Here is a 12,383-nt window from a genome sequence, read left to right on the forward strand (position 1 = left end):
TGTTCTTTATCATCCTTACTTTTTATTAGAGCCTTCAAAATGAGGTTTTCTTGAGCCTCTTGAAATAAATCCATTCCACTTTGAACTGCCAGAACTGACTATTAAAATGTGTCCTGATTCGTCCTGAGAAATGGCCATATGCCCACTCGCCTGGGATCATAATGACTGCTAGGTGAATTCTAAAGAACACTGAATTCCTTTATCCTACAGCCTGAACTGTCCCGAGTTGGAAAATATACGGATCACCCCTTTAAATAGGCTGGCATGTCTCACCTTTACGTTCATTTATTTTTTTCAACAAGTATTTTTTTTTGTAAGGAATTCCTTTATTTTTATTATTTATTTATTTATTTATGGCTGTGTTGGGTCTTCGTTTCTGTGCGAGGGCTTTCTCCAGTTGCGCCAAGCGGGGGCCACTCTTCATCGCGGTGCGCGGGCCTCTCACTATCGCGGCCTCTCTTGTTGCGGAGCACAGGCTCAGTAGTTGTGGCTCACGGGCCCAGTTGCTCCGCGGCATGTGGGATCTTCCCAGACCAGGGCTCGAACCCGTGTCCCCTGCATTGGCAGGCAGATTCTCAACCACTGCGCCAGCAGGGAAGCCCTTCAACAAGTATTTCTTAAGTGACACTATGAGCAAGGCATGGGGCACGGGCCTGAATTTGCTGTGGCTGTTCGGAAATTAACCTAAACAAAACACCACACATAAAAGATGATAATCATCAAAGCAATGAAGGGAACTTTTTTTTTTTTTCAGGTAGAATTCGAAAGCATTTGGAAGGTAACAGTGCTGTTTAATTTCATATCAACTCTTCTTGGGGAATAGATGCACAACTCCTAGTTGTTATTGGCAGTTGATGAAAATATTGACACCAGGGATGCAAAATCACAGTGTAGTAGCTGCTCTGCTCAGCTGTTCTTGCTGAGTTCTGAGAGAAGAGCCTTCTCCTAGGGCGCCTTCCACACGATCTCTGATTTAGACGCTTGCCTTTTGGCACTTGGGTTCATTCACTCCCTCATGTACACACCTAATGTGTGCAGGTCTTTCCAGGGTTGTTTTTGCCCACTCATCCTTCTTTTATTTCCCTTACTATTTTTTTAAGTAATTTTTTCATAATTCTCTTCCACTCTGTTTCTCACGAGCCTGAAGCACCTTTAGAAGGTTTGAAAAGAAGAGGGGAATAAATTAAAAACCCTTCCAAAAGATGTGCCTCTGTGAGTTCCGATAAAAGACTGTGTTTGTCCCCAGCATCTTAATATTTGCATTAAATTGCAGTTGCCTAGAATTATCAGCCTGCCTCCTTCTATTAGATAGCTTCTTCCCTTCAAGCACTTACTATATTCTATGTATTCCTGTACCTTTAACCACCTAATCACCATAGTAGGTCCTTGGTAAGTAATTTGTAATTGAAGAACTGATTTCTTCTTTGTCCTACCTCTTTGATGCCCTCTACAAAGACTATATCTGATTTATTTAAACTCAAATCTTGATAGAACCCCAGTCATGTACAAAACTCTGTGATACATGCTCCAGAAAAAAAAAACAAAAATAAAGGAACTAGTGTCTTTAGAAAAGTCTAAAGGGAAAAATAAAATGAATGTACACTAACTAATAAAGACAAAAGTTTTGGTTCGGGGGGCAGAGTTAGAACATACCTATCAGTAGACATAAGAATATTATGAGTCATTCTTCACTTTTCTGTCTGTGTAATTATAGGCAAATTATAGGCAAATGTTGACAACATTGACAGTCAACACCAAAGAGAACAAACGTCTACCATGTCTGCACCAGAGTCCCACACGCATGAGCTGTTAAATGTATAATGAGAAGTCTTTAGCGCTCAGAGAGATGGAGCATATTTGGCTGAGGGGGCAGGAATGGCTTTCTTAGGAAGGTATTATTTTAAGTGGACCTGCAAGGATGGGTAGAATGTCATCAAGAATAGATAGGAGCATAATCTTGCATGTGGGGAAAAAAAAAAAAACTAGAACCATCAATGTATAGAGAGGAATGTGGGGAAAAGCTTAGTGTTTGAATTGGTAGTTTGGCCAGGAGATTGGAGTGGAAGATTGATAGGACTCTATCAAAGCTAGAGTCCCAGAGGCTGTACCACCATTGAACCTCGAGAAACAAATACTTCTTCCTAGATTTTCTATGGAAGCATCTGTATGATACCAACTGGTGGTTAAAGCCCCAGATGGGTCTCTTTAGGAGGAAAGACTTTGAGTCAATTGTCTCCTGTGTCTTGCATTCTTCATAAATTGGGACATTTACATGATATACCAACTGCTCAATAATTATTTTCTGACAGACTATTAAGCCTTCTAAAATATACTAAAACATCAGCTACAAGCTAAAAATAAGTACAGAGCCTTCTCTGATATTTGCATATTAGCCCACAGAAGCTAGAGCTTTTGAACTCCTTAGCAACCATACCAGACAGGAGCCTGGTCGAAGTAAATTAGGTTCTTGGATCCAATTCCAATGTGTGTGTGTTGGGGGGCTTCCCCGCACCATAAGCAATTCTTGGACACCAGCAGGGTGTCTGAGAATTCAACTCAAATTCTGACATTATCTACCTGGAATTAGCATCAGATTCCACAGGTTGAGGGCTCAGTTCTACAAGACTGCCACTTTCCTCCCCCGCAAGCCCCCCTTCAGATGGCAGTCGAAAGCCCAGGCTTTACCTGTGTTTCTGACCAACTGGCTGTAAATCAGAGGTTCCCACGACCCCCTCTTCAGATTAGATTAATTTGCTAGAGCAGCTAGAACTCAGGAACATTTTACTTACTAGATCACCAGTTTATTATAAAAGGATATGACTCAAGAACAGTCAGATGGAAGCAATGCATAGGGCAAGCCATGGGGAAAAGGCAGGGAGCTTCCATGCCCTCTCGGAGCGTGCCATTCTCCCCATGTCTCCTTGTGTTCATCAACCCAGAAGCTCTCTGTACACTGTCCACTTGGCTTGTTATGGATGCTTCATTTCATAGGCAGGGTTGATTAAATCGTTGGCCATTGGCAATTGGCTCAACCTCCATCCCCTCTCCCCTCCCCAGAGGTCAGAGGGTGGGACTGAAAGTTCCAACCCTCAAATCACATGGTTGACCCCATTGGCAACCAGCCCCCAACTACTTTGGAAAGTAGGTGCTTTCCAAAAGCCAGTTCATTAATATAACAAAAGATACTTTAATCACTCTCAACACTTAGAAAATTCCAAGGGCTTGGGGAGTTCTGTGCCAGAAATGGGACAAGGACCAAATATATCTATATATATATTTCTAATTATAAATAACAATATCACAACAGTGTATGCAAATAGTTTTAGAAAAGTTTAATATTTTTTCCCAAATTGCTTTTTGTGTGAGATATCTAGAAATGTGTTATTTTATTGTATTGTATAATTAAGAAAACTAGCATACTTTAAAAATACATAGTATATTATCCCAGTCATTAACTACCTATACTATTATTTATGTATGTATTTATTCAAAATATGCATATTGAATGCCAAATGTGAGTCAGGTTCTAAACAAGGTTGAGGTGAGTGTAAAGATAACTGAGATAGGATTCCTATTCATAAAGGTTCACAATTTAGGATGCAAAAAAAAAAAAAAGAACAATGGAAGGTTTCCACAAATACTGCCACTAACAGTGTTGAAACTAGGTAATCCCTTATTTTTAACAATTGAAGGGTCTGAGAGAGCAAATTTTCTTTTAGACAACTTATATATTTAGCCATTTAGTATTTTATTAAAACATTTATTGATTTTATAATAAGAAAAATAACATTTTAAAATTATAATGTAATCATCGGACCTAAGGATAAAAATAAACAATTTGGACAGAAATATTTTAATAAAACAATCAATGGAAATACGTGGAAAGACATGATTTTGTAGAAAAATTCCTTCTCAATAAATGTCATAATTGAACACAAATGTATTATTGTTAAATCATAGAAATAATTAAGCAAAAAGACTAATTTATGTTGTGTTTATTTTATATCAATTTGAAATAAATCCAGCCTATAATTGGTCTGATAAATTACTTTCAGAACTAGGTCAGAGGATTTAAAAATCAATCTGGTGGACTGTATCCTCATGACTGCCAAGAATGAAAATATCTTTAGAATCATTAAATGACCATTTCATATATCCTCTTCCCATTTTAATTGATCTGAGTTCTTTATGTAGCCATACATATAAACCACATATGTACCTAATATCTTTAATTTTTGTTTTCAAAATGCCTTTCAGGTCTGATGCAGAATGAATAGTATTTAACCCAGAGGGTAAATTTTTTTCTGTCACGATTTCAGTGCAGGTGGGAGGAGTGTTTGAGAATGCCATTGTTTCTTGCTATCATTTCACATCCACAACGTAGAGGTTTCAACAGAGGGTCTTTATAGTTCACCCTTTTGGACAAATGGCTAGATCATAAGGAGTTAACATAGTTTAAGACTTGAAAGAGAAAAATGTTCCTAGCAAAAAAAGGCTTACAGCAAAATAATGAGTGCCAAGGTTGAAGCTGCTCTTTTTTGCTTTAGTGCTGGAGCTGCATTATTCACAACTGCCAATCAGCTAATCTGAAAAGAATTTGTTCTTTACTGCATTTCTCCTTTATTGCTCCCACCCCACTGGTCTGGTGTACATTGCCTCCAGCTAGGAGGGTTTAGAAATAGCTCCTAAACAGACAACAAATGCTGGTCTCTGAATCGAAGGGCAGTGGACGCTGTGGAGAGAAAGCGCTTTTGCTCACCCCCATTTCTTTTTCACATTTAGCCTTTGCTACTGCAATCCTGAAAAGCTCAGGCCGTTGCAAAAGGAGAAATTGCCTGTCAATTTCTGAAAAATTCAATACTGAGCTTTTACTGAAGATTTGGGGTGCAGGACTGGTTGCAGCTTCCTGAAATACTGGTGGTTAAAAAAAAAAAACACCACATTTTTAAGACTACAGGAAATAAATTTTAACAAATGCTGTGGCCACTGCCTAACCTGATCACCATTATGTGTGAAGTGAGGGAATTAGATATCATGATTTACAGTTGAAAACAAAGAGCCCTACAGATGAAGACGAGATCCATGTTCTGCAGTTACCCCTCCACTGACATTTGGAGCATCCTTGCAAAGGCTTGCCCTGTTGTTACGCCAGATGTGCGCATGAGTGCACACATGAGCAATGTTAGTAGGCATATAAAAATAGATATATGTATAAATAATTTCAGATGTGTCTTTTAACCAGCAAGGAGTAGTACCCTGGCAAATTTGATTAATGCCCCAGGGTACCTTTTTCCCCTTAGTATATTCATGAAGCACCAGTTAAGAAGGTTGGAATTTATGTAGGTCTACTGGGGAGTCATTATCACTCAATGCATTAGCAGTGAAAAATCAGAGGATCATTGCCAGCTTTCCTCACTTCCGAAGCAAGGCTAAACATTCTCTCAGACTGAGTCAAACAGTCTCTGTTAATTTCTTGTACTAATTCACCAAGTGGCAATGCAGGAGTGACACTGGCTTGTTGCAGATATTTCTATTCTGAGGAAAACACAGCTATGAGAGGCTGTATTTTTGAAACATTTTAAACCAGAAATTGCTGCATGCTCCAGACAGGCACACACACCCAGGGGATGTCTGGCTGGCAGGCTCTCAGATAGGTGAAGGATGTGTGGATTGGGCCTGAGCTGGTTTTGTTTTGCTGTTAGCTCTGAGCAGAAGTGCACAGATCCGATTAGATTATTGGGGCAGGCTGGGGTGAGGTCACCCCACAATGGTTAACTCAGATGCATTGCTAATTCTACCTCTAATCCCACACCAGTCCAATGAGACACCGGAGCTTCTTTGCCAGCTGCAGCATCACTGTCAGCTTCTGGTGACACGCCCAGCACCCCGTCGCTCAGCAGAGCCCCCTGAGCTGCCAACCCAACTCCCCTTTCACTGCTTCCCTGCCACATTCACCCAGCCCTCCACACCCCCTACCGCAAACGCACTGACCTGCTCCCTGCCTCTCCTCTAATCCCATTGCTCCGTATTAATTCAGCCTCCTAGGGAGTAGTAGGGGCACAAGGTTGTCAGTGGTACTGCAGACCGTGGGCCATAGTGCCAAGAGTCAGATACAACTCAGCTTCAAGCCAACCGAGCCACAGTGTAGCCCTGAGGAAGGGGGGCAGCCTTCAGTGTCCTAATAAGAAAAAAAATAATTGAATCATTTAAAAGACCGAATGGTCCCAAAATAGTCATGCCATTTTATTTTGGGGTCAGAGGCAGTTCATTTGCTAAGATGCAGCAATGAGAACCAAATGAATGCATCATCTTAGGCTCCTGAAAGCATTTGCCTCCCTTGCCACCATGAGGAGTATATATAATGCCATTTAAATGTGGTTTCGTTAGAAATGAACTATCTCCACGTGACTGAAGTGCCCATGCACATGTGTGTCTATAAATACTATACCTAGAGAGGTAGAGAGTGAGAAGGGAAGAGGGTGGCGGGGTGGGATCGGGGTTGGGGAGAGCCCTGGAGAGCGCAGGCGCATGCGCTGTACGAAAAGGGAAAAAAAAAAAAAAAAAAAAATCCGAAGGACTCACTGCAGTGCAGTTTTACATACAGGCTTGTAGGAGCAACCGGAATGTTATTAGACCATAAAAGCACATCAGGCTGATTTATGGTTTCTGATCAAGGTTTCTGTGAAAATTACTCTGCATCACCGGCTCAAGGTGACTGCTACCATTAATGTGTGGAAAATAAATGAGATGGGGAGGCTGATAGCAGACGAAGGGAAGGAAGCGCAAGGCAGTTTATACAGCACCGGTTCCCCATCTTGTTTTACAGTGCAGAGAAGCCTGTCATCAAAATGATTGCTCTGGGGCAGGAAAGGCAATTCTGGGTAATTAGATCTTATGGCTTGTAGCCGGTTCTTTCTTACAACGAATGCATCAGGATGGTAGGGCGAATGCCTGCTTTCTGCATACCATCTTTTCTGTTTTCTGCTCATATTCAGACAGCATAGTTTAAATTTAGGAGGAAAAACATTGTAATACTGTTTTCCTGACTCCATTTGATTTTAATAGTTTTCATTCCCAGTCTATGGTTTTCCCGACTCTGTTTGTTTCTAATAGAATTCATCTCTCCCCAGTAAATAATCTTCCAAATTGGAGACTTTCCAAGAGAATTGATGTCTGGACATATTTTATATATCATCTGATGGCAACAAAAGAGTTTCACTGGCCTTTCCATTCCTGCCCTGTTTATAATTCATCACCAAAGCATTTCGTAGATGAAATGCCCTGCTGCTTATTTCAATATAAACAAATAGCATATATCCCAAGATCTTCATAGGAGATAGTTGCTGCGAAAGGTATAAAAGCTGTTTGCTTGCAAAATGACCTAATCTCCCTCTCTTTTTCCTTTGTTCTTTTAGTCACTGTGAACTCTGCTTGAGCGTTTGTTTGTACTGGGTGTCTTCATATTGACTTAGAGTTGGGATTTGGTCTCTATTCCAGGATTTTGGCTCTATATGCAGGTAGAGAACCCTGCCTTTTGGAATGCTTGAGATGAAACTGAGCAGATTAAAAGATTTTCAAATCTCTTTTTTACTACACCCCTTTCTCTAGCTCTTAAAACTTGCCCTCTGGTGCTTCTGTCTAGCATTACACATCTGGAACACACCAGTGTCTGCTCTCATAGCTGGCTTCTGCTGCACTGGTGGCCATTAAGAGACATGGCTCCAAGGAAACCCACAGGCCAAGAGACACTCAGCCCATTTAACCAGGAAAGAACAGAGACCTGCGTTTTCCCTCACCCTATGTTTTTAAGTAAGTTTTTCAGGTTAGTGACACATCTCACTCTAAATGCCCATCTTTGTGTTATAGCAGGGCTGGATTGAGACTTTCATCCCTATATATACATGCACACACACACCCGGAAATACTACCTCAGACAAACATTCAGCACTGATGCTTCTTACCCGTGTTGTCAAGGATTCTGTTTCAAAAGCTCAAACGCAGTCACCAGCCTACCCCCAAAATACAAGGTACAAAAAGGTTTAATTGAAGCAAGGGATTCTAATATCCGTACAGCATTTTAAATTCTTCAAAAAAGCTTTCTCTCACACCATGTCTGTTGATCGTCACAGTGGTGGCAAGAGATCACTAAGATTGTCATTATGATTTCCATCTTACAGATGGAAATGCAAGCTCAGAGAAGTTACTTGTTTTGCCTGAAATCATTTCATTCGTAGTAGCAGAGCCAACTCTCATTTTCCTTACCTTTATCTAGGTAGGCTACTGTAGTTTAAAAAAAAAAAAAAATCATCGTCCTGGGAGAAAACAGACTGCTGTTCTTGTAGTGACTCTGTTATGAACAAGAGGCAAGACACCAGGCAAGACTCCTAACTTCTTTGGTTTCCTTGGTTTGCTCAACTTAATATGGACTAGAAATTTTCTATAGTACTTTCTAGAACACTTTTTTCTGTTTTCAAAGTCTTTCTCAGGAACCACACCAAGTAGGGATGAATAACCAGTCGCTGTCAGAATCTAGGAAAACAGAAAGGGACTGTCTTCCAAGTTATTACCTTTCTCATCCCAACACATGCATACACACATACAAGCCCCTCCCCCTCCCCCCAACTATTCTGTTTAGAAGATAAAATTTTAAGATAAGAGAGAAGCCACTCCAATTTTTAAGAGTATATGAATATCCTAAAATGCCTGTTTCATTTTAAGATTAAAATATAGCTCTGAAAATAATTACTAAAATCCATATAGAGGAGAGGGCACATCTAGAGGTTCCAGAGGAACGTATGCCAAAGCAGAGCGTCATCTGAGACGCTGCCAGATTGCTGTTGCTTCATGGCAATGGCACAAGCTGAATGAATCTAATATATCTCCCCTCGTATGGGGTCATCCCCCCTTTATGCAGCTTCATTTAATTTGGCTGACGCTACCTTTTACAGCAAACGATTCTACAGTTTGCTAGTTTCTTTAGCTTCAAAAGGATTATTTAGTTGACCTTCAGAAAGGTCCATTTGTAAACTCAAGGATAATGGCAGGGTATTTGGAATTCAGCCATCTATGAGTATATGGGAATATTAGGGGGGGAAAAGCCACTTTGCTGCTTCAGAAAACAAATATTTTGACTGGGAGATGGAGAGTCGCTTGATCACAGATATCCCCTCCTTCAAAAACATCTATTTCATAAAATTGTCCCTGTGATGACCTCAATATATTTTATTGGATTTCTATGGCCTGTTTCGGCTACAAAACCTGACTGGTGTTTCAGCAACTGCACTAGGCTTGGTGCAGAGTTTCGAGTTCCAGATGGGGTAAAATCCCATTCTCAATGCTGTCTTCCCTGACTAAAGCCCAACTCCCTTTTCCCCTTCCTTCCTCCGAGAAGATGAAATATTTAAGGACCAAAAGGAAACCCGAAGCATTACTAAGAAAAAGGACTGAAACTTTCAGTCACACAGAAAATATCTGGGGAGGCCTCAGGGTGTGACCACACTGACAATAAGTCACAAAAAGGTGGAGGGAAAACGCAGCGCCACGCCACTGCCTGAGCCCAGCGGCCAGCGGCTCTGAAGTCAGCCAATTACCCTCTGGTTTGCTCCAGTGGATCAGAGTCAATTGCTTTAGCTAATAACAATGAACACTGCATATCTGACTTCACACAAAAGGCACTAAAATCTACTGCCTGGCTGAGAGAACCGCGCAAGTGTCCTGGTGACACGTATGTGTGTGTTTTAGAGAAACAAATGAGTCAGAGGGAGAATGGCAAGAGATGGGGACCACCCTTCTATTGCACAGCACTTCAGCTATCTCTTCTCCTTTGCCCCCAGACAGCAAGCAGTGTAGCTAAACTGCTTAAATCTCCATTCTTCATAATACATAAAGCAGACATTATCTCCTTCCATTAAAAATCCTGCCTTTTCTTTCAGACAACCAGCTAGAAATAAAATGCCACACTTTCTTTCCTTTAAGGAAACACATCATGGTAGACGTGTTTAAATTTAGGGCGATGGATGGCAACAATTTGCCTCTCAGCCCTTGAAGCCCAAAACCTCAGGCCTGTGCATTTCCTCAGAGAATCAGTGCTTACACTGTGGCCTTGTGTTTTGTCACTTTTGCTGTACAAGTGCCCAGCAATTTTTTTAAGTACTGTAATTTTGAAAATTTCCAGAAGACATCATCTAGTGGCCAGTCAGACAAAAGAGGCAAGAATGACATAGCCCTTCAATGAGCAGATCGGAATCTTTCCAAACTTTACATGATAAACACAGTTTACCACAAGGAAGATTTCATTGTCCTTGTATTCCTTACTCATTTAGTAAACCCTTATAGAAAACTTTTCTAGCTATGCAGCTCTTATTTGTACAAGAGAACCTGTCTCAAAAAGTACCCTTGTCCACAGAGTGTGAAGAGAAGTTACTGCTATTAACCATTTTTAGGACAACCTGTTGTGGCAGGTTGTGAACGTTCAAGGTTGTTTTTGGTTTTTTAAAATTATTTATTTATTTATGGCTGCATTGGGTCTTCGTTGCTGCGCACGGGCTTTCTCTAGTTGCGGCAAAGGAGGGCTACTCTTCGTTGCGGTGCGCGGGCTTCTCATTGCAGTGGCTTCTCTTGTTGCGGAGCACAGGCTCTAGGCGCGCGGGCTTCAGTAGTTGTGGCTTGCGGACTCTAGAGCGCAGGCTCAGTAGTTGTGGCGCATGGGCTTAGTTGCTCCGCGGCATGTGGGATCTTCCTGGACCAGGGCTCGAACCTGTGTCCCCTGCATTGGCAGGTGGATTCTTAACCACTGCTCCACCAGGGAAGCCCTCAAGGTTGTTTTGATACAGAAATTAAATTTTTTTTTTACTTCCTTTGTTGCAGAAGTTTGCTTAAAATTAAATGTTTCTTGCCTTCAAGGAGAACAAAATTTATTCTTTGATTAACTTTCGTTATAAAGGCTCAACAAGATCTGTTGCAAAAGGAATGGTGAGATATTATGGAGAAGGCAAAAAAAGAAAGGATCAAGTACAAGCATGACCAGTAGGGAGCATTTGTATCTTTCTGACAGACACTGTTTGGGCATCCAGAAGTTGCCTGGGAACTAGATCAACACAGCGGACCGCTCAGCCATCCCATGCACCAACTGTCAAGCTGGAGTACTCTCTATTATTTCTGGAGAGAATTTCTCTTTACTTCTAAGCAACAACTTGCCCAGAGATGGCCCAGCTGGTATGATGCTGGGTCTCCATGAGACTTAATTTGTGAGAACTCCACCATTCTCCACACATACCACTAGGACCCTGATCACCTGAGAGCTCAAGACAAGAAGCATGGGGTCAAGACACACAGGAAGGCAGCAATGAATGGAACCAGACAGAAACCTACTTGAGCCTAAGGCAGTGCTTCGCCTCTCAAGGAAAAGAAATTCTTAGATTTCACAGGTAGTTCAGCCCATTTGTCAGGATAGAAGAGCTGGTTGGGAGTTGAAAACAGGCAACGTTTACTTGCTGTGCTTATCTCCATTGGGAACTCACTGCCCTCTTAGGTGGAACCATATAAAATTTCAAATGTTCAACCATTTTTGGTCCACTAAAATGGCATTTTATGTTGTTTAACATAATCATAGACTCTGGGGACCTGGGAAGCCAGCCAGCGGTGGAATTTCTATATAAGACTTAGAAGTGTTATTCTGGTGGAGGATGGCAGAGACATATAAGAAACTTACAAAGAACCTTCATTTGCTTAGCAAACATACTGCTTTTACTTAGATTACATGTTTACTTAGAATGCTCCCCTCCTGCTGTTCTCAGCTAGCCATCCTCACCACGGCCACTGATTCCAGGCACTGGGACTGTTCCTTCTATCACATACATAACTAAAAACATATATGTGCTTTTTTTTTTTTTTTTTTTGATTTTTGCCTTCAGAGGCTTTATTTTCTTTCTGTTCACCTCTTCTCATACCACAATGACTTTCACTATCACACCAAGATATGAGATTCCCCAAATCAATATACACGCTACATATCTTCCTCAAATATTCCTTCAGGCTTTTTTTTTTTTTTTTAAACAATTTTACCATTAAGCTCAACATGTCCCATTCCAAACTCTCCACTTTCTCACTTTATTCAAATAGAGAGTAGGTCAATCCAAGTCCCATTACGTGGCTCTCAAATTCATTTTTTTCTGAGCTGGGCATTTCCCACTGAGTGGAACTGTGCCCTGACTGCTCACATCACTCCTCTCCTAGTCACCCAGGTGTGGAACTTCATCCAGGTCCTTGGGATTTCTCTCCCATCTTTCCCTGCACCTTGTTACCAAGTCCCGAATTGCCCTCACTCCACAAATCTCGTTTCTTTTTATTAATTCAGCAGTGTAAATGCTTTCTTTGTCCCACTC

Source organism: Balaenoptera physalus (assembly GCF_965194825.1).
Source record: "Balaenoptera physalus genome assembly, chromosome: 2".
Classification (NCBI taxonomy): Eukaryota; Metazoa; Chordata; class Mammalia; order Artiodactyla; family Balaenopteridae; genus Balaenoptera; species Balaenoptera physalus.